Raw genomic sequence first — 18,395 nt, 5'->3', positions numbered from 1 at the left:
TCTCACCCACTGTGCAGAAAACATTTTCAGAGGGAGAAACTGTGGTGATTGTCCCCATGTGTCTAGAAAGTTCCCTCACCAGCACGGTTTAGTAAGCGAGGGTGAGTTTGAATTTCACAACAGAGAACAACGAAGAGAAGCACCGTAGCTACACCAGAGAGTCTCAGGAAGCATTGTTGGCATTGCTGATTATACACCTAAGTATCTAGAAGCTATTAATGAATATTAATGACAAAGCAATAGTACCATGGACTCATCCAGAATTTTAAAGTTTTCAAGACTGTCTTATTTGATGTTTATAAACACATTTTATGCAGTCAGAAGTATCACCTTGATTTCTGTTTTATAGAGCAGGAAATCAAGAGTCAAACTGAGTCACCAGCCAGACATCATGCTGCCTTTTAGTGGTAGAGCTCAGCTGAGTGGGAGGACGAATGAGAACGGGTCCGTTAGCTTCCCCGAATGGGCAGGTGCTCCCTATGGAAGTGTCCAGGGACCTAATGGTGGCGTTTCTGCTTTGGTCCTTACTGTTGGGTTTTCCTAAGCTTTTTGTCTGAAACCCCTATACCTTTCTCATGAGACTCAGCACTAATCACTTTATCCAGTCCAACGTGAGACCCAGTTAAACTTTCAAATCCATCCTCTTCCATAAAGCTTTTGTGTTCAGTGCACTGTGTATGCGTGTGTATGTGCATGTGTGTGTATGTGTGCATGTGCATGTGTGCACGCGTGTGTATGCGTGCGTATGTGTGTATGTGTGTGTGTGTGCATGCATGTGTGTGTATACATGCATGCATGTGTGCTTGGCCCATTTTTACATGATTATTTTCTTGCTTTGGCTGGTTATGGAAAATCTACCCCTGGTTATTTTAAGACTAGATTACCCCTAACATTAGCAGACGCATTTACAAGGGCGTTGACATACACTGTCTCACTCAAAACGCACCGGCCCGTGGCACAGACAGGGTAGACACAATTGTACTGATTTCCAGACACAGAGAAACAGACTGAATGTCCCAATGTTGCCAAACTATAGTGTTCAGTCCTCTGAGTTCATCCAACACCCTTCACAACCCAAAATTCTAGGGTGCTTATCTGAATTTTTGTTTTGCTTCTCCAGTTCTTCATAATAGTTCATTTTTATATTCAGAGCCTCTAAAAACACATATCATAACATGCATAATATTGCATGGGAGCTCACAGTCTAAACTCCAACGCTTCACGGTTAGGGGTGAAGTTCATTCCTACTGTAACACCTCTTCATTCCTGATTAGAAAGCTTTTTTCCTGTTTACAGTAAATTACAAAATTTGGACATAAAACCTGTTCGTGGACATTGCTACTATTTAGTCACACGATTTCAAAGTGACCTTTCGTGACGTGGCTCCGTTGCCCTGTTTGGAAGACGCCACACTGGTAGGCTGTGCATCCCAGGGGAAAACCCTCAGGGAGGGGCAGGGGAAATGGTGTCTTACAGGCTTCAGCGGGACCGCCTAGCGGTGCCCAATCCAGCTCAGCATCAAAGTCAGGCTTGGAGTCTTCAGAGACGCTGGAGGTGCAGTGGTGTCTATGTTCATGAGAGAACGTGGAGCATCGGGAGCCCCTGCAGCCCTGGCTGTTCTCTGCTGCACAGCCGGGCATCAAGGGCCAAGGCGCAGATCTAGTTCAGATATGAAGAGGGCGCCACCGCGGGAAGGAGGAGCGTGTGACATGCGTGAGCAGAGCGACGGTCCCCGTTATCCACACTCTGCAGATGGAGCAAACCCAGAGTCGGAAAACAGAAACGGGTCAGCCGGCAACACAAAGCCAATCCCCAAACCGCTCTCCACCTCTCCACGCGGCCTCCCTGCCGGTGCAGAGAAGCGGGAGTGGCACCTGTGTCCCTCTGTCACACTCTGAGAGAGGCCCTGAAAGGCCACCGCACCCCTACGTGAAGCCGCCAGGTTCCTGGGAATGAACTCTGTCCCTCCTCCGCCCAAGGTCCTCACTCTGCGTGCCAAGGGCGTCCTGCAGCCCAGCCCTCTGTATGCCCGGTCGGCACGAGGAGAGAATTATCTTTACTCGGGAGAGCCGAGCTCAGGCTGTCGCAAAGCACCCGCTGTGAAGAGGGCTCCAACGTGCCCAGACTAGAGCCAAGTGATTAATGGGACGCAGAAAAAATAATTAGGCAATAAAACGCAATTGGGGCCGGGCACAGTGGCTCATGCCTGTAATCCTAGCACTCTGGGAGGCCGAGGCGGGCGGATTGCTCGAGGTCAGGAATTCGAAACCAGCCTGAGCAAGAGCGAGACCCTGTCTCTACTATAAATAGAAAAAAATTAATTGGCCAACCAATATATACAGAAAAACATTAGCCGGGCATGGTGTCGCATGCCTGTAGTCCCAGCTACTCGGGAGGCTGAGGCAGCAGGATCACTTGAGCCCAGGTTGAGGTTGCTGTGAGCTAGGCTGACGCCACAGCACTCACTCTAGCCTGGGCAACAAAGCGAGACTGTCTCGAAAACAAAACAAAACAAAAACAATAAAACACAACTGGCCGTGGTCCTCGGAGGCCATGACTCCCCAGGGAGGGTGCATGAAGGCAGCAAACCGGGAGATAAAAGGCCGGCATACCTCAGGGGGCTCACGTGGCCCCACCGCCCTCAACCTCCTCGTCCCGGCTACGGCGGTGGGGTGCTGTCCCCCACTTCCGTGGGGATAGCAGACTGCCCACAAACCGAGTCTGCTCTGGGTGGGTTTTCAAGGACTTTTTTTTGTATATTTGCTACCATACTAAGTTGGAGACAAGCAACGAGGTCTGCGTTCGACTTGTGCGAGGATGAAAGTGCCCTGAGACACACAGATGCCAGCACAGAGCTGGGCACGACGACTTGATTTGGGCAAGTTGCTGCTGGCAGCTGGCTAGGACAGTCGGGTGACCGCCTGCTACAGTTTGCCCGGGGCCCTCCTAGCAAGTTGGGGTGGTCGGTCACCCAGAAGGACACGGGCATTCTGAGAGCACAGGGTGACCCTCACCTCACGGGCTGAGGCAGGTGCCAGCATTTGGTCCCCACAAGCGTCATCCATGAGCTGGCATCTTCTCCAGGGTCTCGGCTTGCCTGGGGCCGGAGCCTGCAGAAGGACAGGGAACCGGAAGCTCACTGAGGCCTTATAGCATCCGGAACCTTCCGACTGCAAAGGCGGCTCCCAGGGATCTGCAGAAGGGGTGACATTCCCCTTCTATGTCCAGGGTCCCACCAGCAGCACCGAAATCCACACAGTCTCCTCACTGGCGTTCAGGCCCGGAGTGAAGTGCAAAAACCCCAACAGACAGCACAGCAGGCTCCTAAACGTGGCCCCTAATCATGCTCCACAACCGTCCGCCGATAGATTGGGAGCACGTTCCTCACTGGGGGACGATTCTGCAGAGAGAATGTCAGACTGAAACTTACTTATGAAATAAATCTTTATGTTCTTCTCTCTGAAAAGTGTTAACACGAGGCCCACGATCAGTCGTTAGTGTTTTGTGGTGGTTGTTTGTTACCATTCCAAGACCCGGACCTATGGGGCCGGCAGCCTGTGATTCGCACGCACTGGCTGGCAAACACGCCGCCTGCAGTTCAGTGTCACTTCCGTCCCTAAAGCAGCGCTGTCGTAGCGAGGTCGGGGAGGGGCGTCCCCGGCCCTCAGTGTGATTCTGCAGGAGCACACGGTCGGGTTCAGAGCACAGACCTGCTCCCAGCATGGAATAAAACCTTCGGGTCTTGGCTGGGTGTGGTAGCTCATGCCTGTAACCCTAGCACTCTGGGAGGCCGAGGCGGGTGGAATGCTCAAGGTCAAGAGTTGGAAACCAGCCTGAGTGAGACCCTATCTCTACTAAAATTAGAAAGAAACTAATTGACCAACTAAAAACATATATACAAAAAATTAGCTGGGCATGGTGGAGCATGCCTGTAGTCCCAGCTACTCGGGAGGTTGAGGCAGGAGGACTGCTTGAGCCCAGGAGTTTGAGGTTGCTGTGAGCTAGGCTGACGCCATGGCACTCACTCTAGCCTGGGCAACAAAGTGAGACTCTGTCTCAAAAAAAACCAAAAAGAAACCAAAAAACAAACCCGAGGGTCTTCCAGATCCGGCATCTGGGGCCCCAGGATTTAAGCCATGGCTAGGTGCTTCCATGCATGTGATGCTAACATGCTTACATGCCAGCCTATCATGGTTTAATGTTTAATTAAAAGAAACACACTTTGTTTACTTATTACACAACAGCTTACCCGTGTTCCCCCGTGGCGCCCAGGGTCGGCTCTCCTTTCCCGGGATCTGGGCCCATTTCCTGGAGCCCACTGATTGGGCCACGGTGTCTGTCTGCATCTGTGACTGGGAGAGGGACGTGGTCAAGAGCTCAGGGTGTGTAGAAACTTAGAAGCACAGTTCTGTTGTTGCTGTTTGGTTGGTTTTCTCTCTCAGCGACAGCCAGGGCCCCGATCTTGTGGAGCGTTTGCCAAGCAGACAGGGACAGGTGGGTGGGAGGAAGTGAGTGCCGGGGACACGCAGCAGGGGAGGGGGCCTTCTCAGCCCCACGGCCACCCCCTCCCTGGTGGAGGCAGAAGTCAGGGTAGGAGACAAAGCAGAGGAGAATGGCCACAGGGAGCACCCCATGAGGAGGAGAGCCAGGTGCGGGCAGGCGGTGCTCACCTCTCAGAGCCCTGACCCTGCAGGTCCCCCTCCCTGCCGCACACGGGGGGGGGGGGGGGGGGGCCGCAGAAGTGATGACGAGCTTTGAGGGCGTGCATTTTGGAGAGAGCAAAAATATCCCCTTGAATTCACTTTGATGTCATGATCACACAACTTTCACATATCTGTGAACATGCAAAACAAAGAAAAGAGCATGGGAGTAATTCCTAATCAACTAATGTGGTTTCACTGAGCAGTAACTCACATGGCACACGGGGCGCTCTGAGTCGGACGCTGGTGTCCCACACGTCTGTCCTGGGGGCCAGGAGGGGCCCAGCCTGCAACTCCCTATGGCCCGGCTCTGGTCTGGTGTCTCCTGTGACGCAAGGACGATGCCACGGCAAACAGCACCGTCTCCTTCTCTGTGAGAGGACCGGGGCGAGCGAGGCCCACAGAGCTGGAACGTGAGTCGTGTCAAAGCCGTGCACGCTTTCCTGTCTCTGCCCCAACCCTAACAGCATGTTTGGGGCAGCATATAAACGTACAACCACGATGAACTCAGGTAATACCCAATTAAATTATAAATAAATGCTCAACAAGACTACGAATGATTGAATGGCATAGAGATGAGAACAATACATTAATCCCAGCACTCTGGGAGGCCGAGGCGGGAGGATCGCTTGAGCTCAGGAATTCGAGACCAGCCTGAGCAAGAGCGAGACACCGTCTCTACTATAAATAGAAAGAAATTAGCCAAACAACTACAAATAGAAAAAAATTAGCCAGGCATGGTGGCGCGTGCCTCTAGTCCCAGCTACTCGGGAGGCTGAGGCAGGAGGATCACTTAAGTCCAGGAGATTGAGGTTGCTGTGAGCTAGGCTGATGCCATGGCACTCACTCTAGCCTGGGCAACACAGTGAGACTCTGTCTCAAAAAAAAAAAGAATAATACATTGACAAGTTATACATAGGATAAAGTAGAAATCATTTAAATGACTAATAGCATAAGACAGAATAAATCAAGCGTAAGGGCAGAAGTAGCTGATTTATAGATATATTTAATGCCATGTAAAATGCTGACAATCTAATAATATTCAATTAAAAAGGTTACAACATAAAATGTACAGTATAATCTAAAATTTCTATATATAGTTAAAAAATACAGAAAAATGGGCTGCCCTTGGGGAAAGAGGATCTAGGATCCAGTTGATGCAGTTTTATGGCTTGTCCCTATGTATGCATTTTAAAATTATTATTTAAATAGATAATCTAGGCATGCAGATTCAAAGGAAACCTCAAAAGACACAAAAAGATTTGTCTCATTTTTAATTAAAAAGATACTGTATCAGGCCGGGCGCGGTGGCTCACGCCTGTAATCCTAGCACTCTGGGAGGCCGAGGCGGGCGGATTGCTCAAGGTCAGGAGTTCAAAACCAGCCTGAGCGAGACCCCGTCTCTACCATAAAAATGGAAAGAAATTAATTGGCCAACTAATATATATAATATAAAAATCAGCCGGGCATGGTGGCTCGTGCCTGTAGTCCCAGCTACTCGGGAGGCTGAGGCAGGAGGATTGCTTGAGCCCAGGAGTTTGAGGTTGCTGTGAGCTAGGCTGACGCCACGGCACTCACTCTGGCCTAGGCAAGAAAGCGAGACTCTGTCTCAAAAAAAAAAAAAAAAAAAAAAAAAAAGATACTGTATCAGTACCAATTAAAAATTTCTTCATTTGAATATCATAAAAAAATACAGAAAAGATAATTATCAAAATTTTATTGGTAGGCCAGGCGCGGTGGCTCATGCCTGTCATCCTAGTACTCTGGGAGGCCGGGGAGGGTGGATTGCTCGAGGTCAGGAATTTGAAACCAGCCTGAGCCAGACACTGTCTCTACTAAAAATAGAATGAAATTAATTGGCCAACTAATATATATAGAAAAAATTAGCCGGGCATGGTGGTGCATGCCTGTAGTCCCAGCTACTCGGGAGGCTGAGGCAGGAGGATCGCTTGAGCCCAGGAGATTGAGGTTGCTGTGAGCTAGGCTGACGTCACGGCACTCACTCTAGCCTGGGCAACAAAGTGAGACTCTGTCTAAAAAAAAAAAAAAAATAGATCACATGGTAGTTTTTAAAAGCAGCGGAGACATGTTTTATTTGGGTTTTGTCTGTTTAATTGACAAAGCTGACTGACGCCTTCTGTACCTTGGCACTGTGTGGGCGACACACACACTGAGGTTTCTTATTTGTCACTGGAAGTGAGTCCAGGAGGGCAGGACGTCTGCATTTGTCCCGGCCGCACTCTGCGCCTGAGCCGGTGCCTGGAGATCGGTTCCTGCTCACAAGTGTGAACACCATGGGAGTACTCTGCCCTCAGGTGGACACCAGAGGTATTGGGAGCAAAAGTGACTAGGAACAAAAGATTATTTTCAATGCCCATTATCTCCAGAAGAGATTTAATTCTAACAAGAGACTTTTTTTTTTTTTTTGAGACAGAGTCTCACTCTGTTGCCCAGGCTAGAGTGAGTGCCGCGGCATCAGCCTAGCTCACAGGAACCTCCAACTCCTGGGCTCAAGCAATCCTCCTGCCTCAGCCTCCCAAGTAGCTGGGACTACAGGCATGTGCCACCATGCCCAGCTAATTATTTTTTTCTATATATATTAGTTGGCCAATTAATTTATTTCTATTTATGGTAGAGACGGGGGTCTCGCTCTTGCTCAGGCTGGTTTCAAACTCCTGACCTCGAGCAATCCGCCCACCTCGGCCTCTCAGAGTGCTAGGATTACAGACGTGAGCCACCGCGCCCAGCCTAACAAGAGACTTTTTAAAAAAGTTTTCAATTGGGTTGACAGGTGCGAAAGGCAAGGCTGGGGATGCTGGAAGAAAGTAAATTGCATCTGCCTGTCAGCAGCTGTGAAGACCGACTGCTCCCCCAGCATGGCCCAGGTGAGCACAGCAGCGTCCGGCCACACCTGCGTCACACAGACATGTGCAGTAAGACCAAGAGACCAAGTTCCCCCTGGAGGCAGAGGCAGGACTGCGAGCAGCTGCGTGCGGGAGGAAGCGCCGTGGCAGTTTAGAAAGTCAGATCCTGGAAGGGGCTTGCAGCGCTGGGGGCCACTGCGCAGGGCAGAAGGGAAGGGCGGCAGGGCCCAGGCAGGGGAGGGGACTCGTGCACCGCCAGGCGCTGGCCTACGACCCCATGTGCTGCTGTGGCTGCAGAGCCACCTGCCTGCCGGGCGTGCGGACCTACTGGGTGCCAACGTCCACAAACTGCAGACACAAAGCCTTCGTGGTATTGACTGTGCAACTGGTGACTTTTGAGAGAATGAAGAGTCAACCTGTTAATCATAGACTGAAAGCATCGGAAGAGATGCTAGGAGGTTTTCTAACCTCTGCCACCATCTCTTTTGCAAGGCTTGCGAATTATCATAAGGAAGCTCGCAGAGGCCAAAGTGCTCGTCTAAAGTCATCCCGGTCCCAGCACTCTGGGAGGCCGAGGCGGGCGGATTGCTCGAGGTCAGGAGTTCGAAACCAGCCTGAGCAAGAGCGAGGCCCCGTCTCTACTATAAATAGAAATAAATTAATTGTCTAACTAATATATATAGAAAAAATTAGCCGGGCATGGTGGCGCACGCCTGTAGTCCCGGCTACTCAGGAGGCTGAGGCAGTAGGATCGCTTGAGCCCAGCAGTTTGAGGTTGCTGTGAGCTAGGCTGATGCCACGGCACTCTAGCCGGGGCAACACAGTGAGACTCTGTCTCAAAAAAAAAAAAAAAAATCATCCCGAAAGAGGCTACTTGTGCTTTCTTCAGATGATGCAAAAATCAGAGGATGGGGTGGAGACAGAGACTGAGAGAATCAGAGCGGAGAGGAAACACTTCCATGTGGTGCCCACAGAATTCCCCGCAGGCATCCCCACTGCCAGAGGCTCAAATCCGAGGTCCCGGCTGCTGGATCCTGCTCCTTCCTTTGGCACACGCGGCTCCAACCTGGCAGAGAAACAGCATGGAGCTGTGCATGCCTCTCCGGACAAGTCACCTGTTCGTGCTGCGGGCGCATGAGCCCCCTCTCCCGGGGCTCCCCTCTGCTCCGAACACCCCAAGTGGCTCCTGCTCACCTTCATAGAAGAGCCGGATGTCACTTCCTCTGAGGACCCTCCCTGCCACCCCCAGCGCCAGGGCCCCACATCCCTCTGGGTCCTTCCGTCCCTGCCAGCACCCCTGGGAGCGACCGAGCCTCACGTGCCGGGCTCTGGGCACCCAGTGTGTGTGCACCAGGAACACACACGCACCACGCTGGTGTGGCCTTGCCACCCACACTCCCCACCCTCCTGTCTGGCTCCAGGGCCCCACCGTCCTTGCTTGTAAGGAGAGTGAGTGGGGCTGGGGACCTCGGCTCTCTTCCCAGCGGTGAGCCTGAGTCCAGACTGCTCGCCAGCCAGCGCCAGGCCAGGGCGCAGGTCTGCTGCCGTGGCAGGGGCGAGCGCGCAGAGAGAGACGGCCAGGCCTGCGGCCCCCAGGCGTGCAACTCCCAGGAGGAGACCTTGGTTGTCGGCTGTGGCGGGTCTGGGAGGGTCGTGTGTTCGTTTCTGACTCGCCAGCACATAACAAGACACAGTTCAAGTCTGAAATGGGGTGTTTCTTTGCTCTTGCCCGCCCCCAAACAGTCTCCCCATCTTAGGGGCAAGTAGCAGCAGCCATAGAACTGACAATTTAAGACAGTTTGAAAACCAACCGTGTAAACCAGTGATGCTGAAACTGCGTCATTCTCTGTCGTGGCCCAACCGCTGCTGGAGTGGGTGAGACAGCGGGGAGAGGAAACCCTGCTCCCGACAACTGAGGACTGAACTCTGATCTTCTTCTTTAGCTAAAAACTCCTTCCTAAGGAGGCCAGCTGGGTCAGGCTGACAAGCGGTAAATTCCCACTAAGCGGCTTTTGTTAACCACTTGAAATGGTGGTTTACTTCCCAACCTGATTCTGGCATGGCATTAACATCACCTAAAAGATAAGAAGCCCCTGTCTTAACTCAAGCACCCTAGCATCCCAGCAGGCGCCTATTGTAAATTTAAACTTCCTCCTGTCTGGACCTCCCAGAGTGCTCACACCCTTATCTTAAAGCAAGCATATCCTTTCTGGTCTTCTAAATAAAGTCTAACTCTCTCAGCCAATTGCCAGCCAAAGAATCTTTAAACCCACCTATAACCTGTAAGCCCCCGCTTCGAGATGTCCCACCTTTTTGGGCCAAACCAATGTATGCCTCTCATGTATTGATTTGTGACTTTGCCTGTAATCCCTGTCTCTCTGAAAATGTATAAAACTGAACTGTAACCCAGCCACAGCGAGTCCACTTGCCCAAGGCCTCTTGGCAGTGGCTCCGGGTCATGGTCCTCAAATTTGGCTCAGAATAAATCTCTTTAAAATTATTTTACAGAGTTTGGCTTTTTTCCGTCGACAGAGAAAAAAGCCAGCGAGTGCAAAGGGTTGAACAAATGGAGAGTCGTATCTTGTTCTGAAAGGCCCAAACTAGCCTAAAGGCCCAAACTAGCCTAACCAGCTTTTCGCTTCTGTAACTATGCTTGCTCATAGGTAATTAAGACCCCTACCCCTCCCTTTTTCTTTATCTTTTCCCGTAAGTGTCCGTTGCAAGTTCTCGGAATTGGGTAGTGGTCGTGCAACTGGTTGTGCAAGATGGAGCTACTGGAATTTCCCCACCCTAAACTCCCTGGCCACCTGCGTGTGGTCTCGCCCCATAAAAACCCTAAGCTTGAGAGCTTCGGGGCGGCAGCCTCCCCATCTTGGTGATGCTGTTAGCCCCTGCGCGCGCTGGAAATAAATCCTCTTGCTCTCTTGCATCAAGCCTCTGGACTCTGAGTCTTTTTGGGCGGTCGTCTCTCTCCCAAACGGGCTGTACATTTCTACGGCCCAACAGTTCTTGGATAGAAACAACATCAATAATATAGAGGTCCCTTATCCTTAAGCTAACGTCAACATTGGATTTGATGTCATAATAGAGTCTATCAGCTTTTTTAAAGCTAGCAATGATTTTGCAAAAAGCACATGGAAGAACATACAAGGATAGACAAAATTCTTGAGAAAAAAAACAGTGAGGTTTTCTGCTCCCATAAGAAATTAAAATACATTAACAGGTTCTATAGTTAAAGCAGTGTGGTGTTGATGAAACTAGACAAAGAGAGCAGGATAGCAGAAAATCCCAAAACCTACCAAAGTGCCTAAGTTAAGCAATAAAAAAATACGTTTACCAAGTCTGAAATTTTAAAATATTTGTCATCATACAGTTTACAATTTTGAATATCATATCCATATTCAAAAGTGGATATAACCTTTTATACAAGGTTAAATGTGAATGTCCTCCAGGCAGCGCCAGGTGCCAGGGCAGGGAGACAGCCCTGGTTGCCGCCATTAGCAGGTGGTTTCACATTATTTGTCCGTCAGGGACCTAAGGGGTGTGGTCTAGAGCCCTAGCCAGTCAGAAATCCTGTGGTGGGATCTGTCCAATCAGACCTGCAGTGGGAGGGCGGGACTTCCGGGAGCTGGCCAGGCCTTTCTTTCATGCCGTTCCTGCAAGCTCCAGTTTGCCTTCAGTGGTCCTTCTTGTTTGCTTGGGGCATCTGCGGTGGCCCTTAGCCTTTGTCACCCTACGACCTGCGAGTTCTGAAACGTCTGCAGGAAGGATCCCTGGGCACCACGGAAGTCGGAAAATGGTGAGTGCGTGGGGCCGGCTGTCCTAGGGCGTTTGAAACCCAGCGAGACTGGCTGTGGCAGGACCCCGGCCTCCCGGTGATGGACCCTGGAGTCTGAAGACGGGACCCACCAGGCCAGCTTGGCCCGCAGTCCCCTGCGGCTTAGAGCGGAACCAGGGGCGTCCTGTCTCATCCTCCCGGGCATCTTTGGCCTAGTGGGAGTCGTCTGGGTGGTTCTGTGATGTAGCCCTGCGTCTCCCCTCCATTGTGAGGTGACTACGGCAGGGTCATCAGGGAAGGACTTCGACTGGTGTGCGGGGTTCATGTGTGCTAGCCTGGGCAACAAAGCCAGACTCTGTCTCCCACAAAAAACCGTCATAACAAAGTACATTTCAGAAAAACTCTATTTATATATTGCATTAAAAAAATTACTACTTACCTGTTTTCTTCTCCAGAGTGAGTGCAGTAGGGTTCTCAGGTCTGTTGCTTATTTGCAGGTAATTTTCAATAGAATTTGGGGACTTTGCTTTGGCAAGGATACCCAGAAAGGGAAATAGAAACAAAGTTTTGTTCCATTTTGGTTACAGAAAAATGAATACATTTCCACAAGAAAGTGTGAGAAAAAGATTAGTAAATGACAAAGATTCACCAAAACACCTATTCCTCCTCCTCTTTTTTTTTTTTTTTTTTTAGGGTGGAGGATTTGTGAAAGTGGATCACTCTGCTTTGTGTCCTGTTATCTGGGTGTTGGAGATTAACTTTAAAGCCTGTGAGATGGGATTTGACAACTTTTAGAAGAGTTCACATGCTATTGTTTACTAAATGATTTGTTATCATGAAAATAATAATTAAATGTCCTTATTGTCTAAAAGAAATCAATACTTTTGTTTTTGCTGTAAAAGCCTAAAATTGAAGTGCCTTACAACTTCTGTGATATTATATTTTGTTCTTTATCCATGATTCCTGGCTCTCAGCTCCTGTAAGCCTTGCTATTTGCTGAATGACTATAGCAATAAGAATCTTTTTTTGTTAAAATATTTGGTCTTTATTTCTTGTTTCCTGAAGTTGTTCCTGAATGGTAAAGGTGAAAGACAATCTTTTGTTGTTTGCAATTAGCCTTTCAAAGGCATTTGAGCTTATGTTAATGAGGCAAAACTCTGGGAGAGCACTGGGTGGGAGGCTGGTTTCCTGGGAAAACAGCCATTGCTTCAAGGGATGAAATTTTCAGTCCCACTCCCAACCTGTGGGGAGCAGGGAGAGCCTGAAGGTTTAGTGGATTGTAAGTGACTTATATAGATAAACTAATTATGCTTATAAATGAAGCTTCCCTAAAAACCCCAAAGGACATGGTTTGGAGAGCTTCCAGATAGCTGAACAGGTGGTGGTTCCTGGAAGGTGGGGAGCCTGGCATGGGCTTGAATCTCTGCACCCTTCTTCCCATACATTGCCCTTTGTATCTCATCATCTGGCATTTTGTTTATATCTTTTTAGATATCTTTTATGATACAGCAGTGAATATAATAAGTTTTTTTTCTTAGCTTTTTGAGCTGGTCTAGGAAATTAATGAGATATACACAGGAGGTCATTGAACTCCCACTTGAGACTGGTCAATCAGAAGTTTTGAAGTCCTGGACCTGCAAGTGGTGTCTGAAAGGGGAATAATTTTGGGGGTTTGAATCCTAAACCTGTGTGATTTGACACTATTTTCAGTTAGATAGTATCAGAGTTGGGCTATATTTGAATACATTCAGCTGCAAAATTGATTGCTTGTTTGTTAGTAGGGAGAAATTTGTAGAAATTTGGTTAGATAAATCTTCTGTGTTGATTGTTGTGGTTTGAGTATTTTCCCTTCAGAATTTCCCTCCCTTCTATCAACCTAAACACTGAATTTAAGTAATTTTTCTAGATTCTTCAAACACTGGGTATTTTTTTATTTACAATGAAATGAAGAAGCCTGAATGAGAAGCAGAGGCATGAGACGAGTGATTCCAATCTCAGGCAAATGTTGAGTGAGTCTGCAGAAGGAGGTCACTGAGGGCCCAGAGAGTTTTTCCTGAGGGGCTTCCCCTGCAGGTGTCCCAGCCTGCTCATAGCAGCCATGGAAGGAGCCCTTTATACTGAGAGAAGCTACAGAGCTCTGGAAATCTGGGGACCGGAAGGTTTGATTGGCTTGGGGATGGAAAGACTTTGCGATGCCCCTTCTGAGAGTGCAACTGTTACAGTCCTGGGGCTGTTTTTTTTGTTTTTGTTTTTGTTTTTTTGAGACAGACTCTCCCGTTTGTTGCCCAGGCTAGAGTGAGTGCCCTGGTGTCAGCCTAGCTCACAGCAACTTGAAACTCCTGGGCTCAAGCGAGCCTCTTGACTCAGCCTCCCGAGTATCTGGGACTACAGGCATGTGCCACCATGCCTGGCTAATGTTTTCTATATGTATTAGTTGGCCAATTAATTTCTTTGTATTTATAGTAGACACGGGGGTCTCACCCTTGCTCAGGCTGGTTTCGAACTCCTGACCTCAAGTAATCTGCTGGCCTGGGCCTCCAGGAGTGCTAGGATTACAGGCGTGAGTGACCACACCTGGCTGTCCTGGGGCTATTTTTAAACATTGGCAAATAACAATTTCATATTTAGGTGAGAAGTGACTTTACTGTGAAGGAGTATTGCAACTGGGGGAGACAGCAAATATAAGATCTGCATGCATCTCAAAGGTTAGGCAGGAAGGGGCTTCCTTTTATAGGAAGGAGTAAATGAGATTAGAAAAAAAATATTGAAGGGAGATGTCAGGGAGTCAAGTGGCACAATTACGTGGTAAATCAGAAAATGATTTACCCTGAAGTCAGACTATTCTTAGGAGGGGCAGAGAGAAGGGTTATATACCAGCTAAGTCTGAGGGAGGAATACAGTTCAGGGGCCTGGCAGGAGAGTCACTTAAGTCACATTTGGTTTGCAAGTATTCTGTTTAGACTAGTGAATACAGAATTGTTCATCTAATTGTTTCCGAAGCAAACATGGGAATTTTCAGGGTCTGTGTCTGGCTTTGTGATAAGTAAAACAGGGAGCATCATCTAAGTCATAACGTAAAGGGTGTTTCTTTGCAGTGAGCTGCTCTTAATGAACAAAAAGGATGGCAGATTTCTTTAATCACAGCTACCGTGTTTCCCCAAAAATAAGACCTACCCATAAAATAAGCCCTAGCAGGATTTCTAATCATTTGCATAATATAAGCCCTACCCTGAAAATAAGACCTAGTGATGGGCCTGGATATGCAGCATAGCTACACAACCCATGCATTTCCTCTCTGAGCAGTGAAGAAGACTTGAAGCCTTTCTCATCTGCCCCATGAGAGCTCTATTGCTCGACATGAGAGGTTGGGGCCAATGGTTCTGAAGGAAATAGAGTCACAAGAAATTCAGGATGGAATTTGGGGTTTGGAGAGTTATGATGATGTTCCAGAAGACGAATTAACTACATTAGAATCAATGTAGATTGTTGTACCGTAGTTAAAAAAAATGAACACATCCCCTGAAATTAAAGCCCCAGGGTGTCTTCTTGAGGAAAACTAAATGTAAGACCCTGTCTTATTTTCAGGGAAACACGGTATTTACCAGCATTAGTTTCCAGCGCCGTCTTGCCTCCCCACTTTGTGTTGCACTACACATCTCCTCCACTTGGCCATCCTTATTGTACCAATTCTAATAACCTGGAAAGTGTAATTAAAGTGTTTTGCTGAGTTCCACAAGTAGTTGTACCAAATTATTGAAGTTGAAAAGAGAGTTATGGGAATGCTCAATTTATAGGCATTTATTTTAGAAGTGTAGATTTTTATAAGAGACATTGATCTTCAATTTAGTAGCACAAGGACTGGTCAACCATACCTGACATGATCCCCTTCACAAGGTTATAGGAAATGTTTTTTAATGGTATTTTCAATAAATATACTTTCTAGAGTGGAGGTCATGATCATTGCTGTTGGCATGTCCTGGGAGTTTTATGTTAAAAGAATGTTTAATTGATGTAAAATTTTTAGTGAGAAGCTTTGTAAGGCCTTGGCAGTAATGAAGAATATTACCTTTAAGGAAATCTGCTTTGTATGCTACTTAATTCAGGTGTGTGGGTCTTTTTAATTTTATTTTAAAGGAAGAAAGTTGATGTTTAACAAAGGGGCTAGAACATAAATTAAACATACCAACAGAAGAGCTTTAGGCCAGGAAAGAGCAAAGGTTTCTGTGAAGTTTGTTAACTGATTTTTTTTTTTACACCATTTGCATATTCCACTAATATGGAAGATGTGATGGTTGTGTGTGCAATGGAAATGCTGAAAAGTTTGCCATATGTTGCAAATAGACTGAATTATTTAACCAGTGAAAGGAGTTTCTCAGTCTCTGTGAAGCTCATAAGGTAATCTCCACTAAGGAATAGGACAAGATTTAAAAGGGTCATAGTTAAAGAGCAGTGAACAAAGTGAGACAGAGTCTCCTTCTGTTGCTTGGGCAGAGTGCCATGGTGTCAGCCTAGCTGACAGCAACCACAAACTCCTGGCTCAAGCAATTCTCTTGCCTCATCCCCCTAAGGAGCTTAGACTACAGGTGAATACCACCCTGCCACCCTACCATGCTAAATTTTCTATTTTTGGTAGAGATGGGCTCTCACTCTTGCTCCAGCTGGTCTTAAACTCCTGACCTCAAGGGATCCTCCCACCTCAGCATCCCAGAGTGCTAGGATAACAGGCGTGGGGAATCACGCCTGGCATTGGCCCATTTTCTTTTTCTTACAGTTTATTTAAAAATGCGAATCACAGTTATTTTATTATCTTCCATTAATATTTGATGAAAATTAGGGCACTGATGTTAGGGAGGTACTTGCCCTTAGTGGCTATTCACTCTAGCAGTGTGAGGCAAACCCTAAGCTGGGGCAGACAGCACAGACACAAGTGTATACTCACCAGGGATTTAATATAAATACAACCAGCATAGAAAAACTAAAAAAAAAAAATATTTGATGAAAATCTTGTTAAAATGCAAAAGCCAAATTTTATTCTGATATTTTTGTATTATTAATATTAAAGTTAATTTTAATGAAATATTATAAACAAATTTATCCAACTTCAATCAGCTTTGACCACACAAGGTAAGATTTGTATACATCTTTTATAACCTTACAATGTTTCTATTCTCTTTCTTTCTTGGCACTGCCACTCAGTTTATCTATTTACTTTTTTTGCTTTTATTCTTTCAATTTAATTCAGTCTTTAAATAATCTAAGGCAAAGGTACTTTTTGTAACCAGAAACTACATCTTCATGTCTATTTTTATAACCATTTGCACCAAAAAAAGTATGTTTTGGATGAATGAGAAATTGCAAGTCTGTTCATTTGTTCTTTTCTTTTCTTTCTTTCTGTCTTCTTTCTCTCTCTCTCTCTCTTTTTTTTTTTCTTTTTGAGATAGAGAGTGTCACTCTAGCTGGGATAGAGTGAAGTAGCATCATCAGAGTTCACTGCAACTTTAAACTCACAGGCTCTAGTGATCTTGCCTGACCTTCCCAAGTATCTGGGATACAGGCTCATGCCACCACACCTGGATAATTATTCTGTTTTTTGGTAGAGATTGTTAGGTCCATAGCTGAAGGAGAGACACATGAAGACTTACGTGTAGCAAAATGCTGTATATTTTGAGTTATGGATGCAGATTGGTGGAGGTCAAAGAAAACCTCCACAACAGAAAAGGGGAGTCCCTTGGGTTTTTTATAGAAGGTTTCCCTGGGGTACAGGCAGTAAGGAAGTGTGCCAGAACAGCTGCTTATAATAATTGTTTTTTCTAACAGCCAGCTAAGACCCTCGCCTCAGTCACTTCCATCCTTCAGCTCTAGTGAGGGCCTTATCAGGAGAGAGAAGGAGTCAACTTTGTCCCTATGGGGGGAGGGTGGAAAGCAATGCTGGCTGCAGCTATCTGTTAAATCTGCAACATCTGGGGATTCTCCAGACTCCTGTGGCTGTTGTTTTCCAAGCCTAAGTTTTGCATAACCACACTCTGTCCTATATATATTTTGGGGTTCCCACCTGGGACAAACCTAACATTTCACCCTTTTGATTATATACATATAGGAAAAGGAAGAGTAAGATATGGGTAAAAATTAAAAATTCAAAAGATTAGGAAGTGAGAGTTGTCTTTCTGACTGCTTTTGTTTTTTTTGTTCCTGGTGATCTGATTATCTTTGAAATGTAGTCAGGTCCATTGCAAGGGATGTGATCTTTGTCCCTGAGATATGGTTTTAAGAGGAAACAAAGGCCTGGAGTTTACCCCTCTGCAGTCTGTTTAGAAGCTTTTCAGGAACACCTTGAGGCTTTAAAACAAATTCTGAAAGCTGTGGGCTGGGGAAATGTAAAGAGAACGATTTTCTTTTCTTTTCTGGCCTCTTTTAGGTATTTGTGAACACAGACTCAGCAGGTTGCATATTAGTTTGGGAGAGAGATAGTAAAGAGTTGGGAGAGCTAAGAGTTGATCTTTAGCTGTCATTAGGAAATTGGGAGATTCAAGGTCGCCCTAGCAGAGATGAGATCTGACTGTGTTGTCCAGGCTGGTCTTGGACTCCTGGTCTCAAATGAACCTCTGGCCTCAGTCTCCCAAAATGCTGGGATTGCAGGTGTGAGCCACCACACCTGCCTTACATCTTATTTTCTTGATATACTCTGTGTGTAGAATTGTTTCTGTTTTTCTGGTTTTAATTACCATATGGTAGTCAAGATTTTAAGTCTTAGTCACTTTAATTATTAGTGAAAACCTAAGAAGTAGGGAAGTTTAACTGTGAGTCACATACTAACAATTTATGAATAGTCATTTTATAATGTTTAGAAATGTAGGCTTTGTAATGGAATAATTTTTCAGTGTGGAATAGGACATATTTACTAACATATCTAAACATCTTTCTTCTCTGAAATAAAAAGCCAAAAGCATACAGACTCATATTGAGTAGTTTATGTCTTAGCATTATATCTTCTTTGGAAATGATTTATATACTCAACAAATATCCACTATTTCATTTAGGTTAGTAAAATTCTAA

The sequence above is a fragment of the Microcebus murinus genome, chromosome 3 (genome assembly GCF_040939455.1).
Source record: "Microcebus murinus isolate Inina chromosome 3, M.murinus_Inina_mat1.0, whole genome shotgun sequence".
Taxonomy (NCBI): Eukaryota; Metazoa; Chordata; class Mammalia; order Primates; family Cheirogaleidae; genus Microcebus; species Microcebus murinus.
This window is presented reverse-complemented; position numbering follows the sequence as displayed.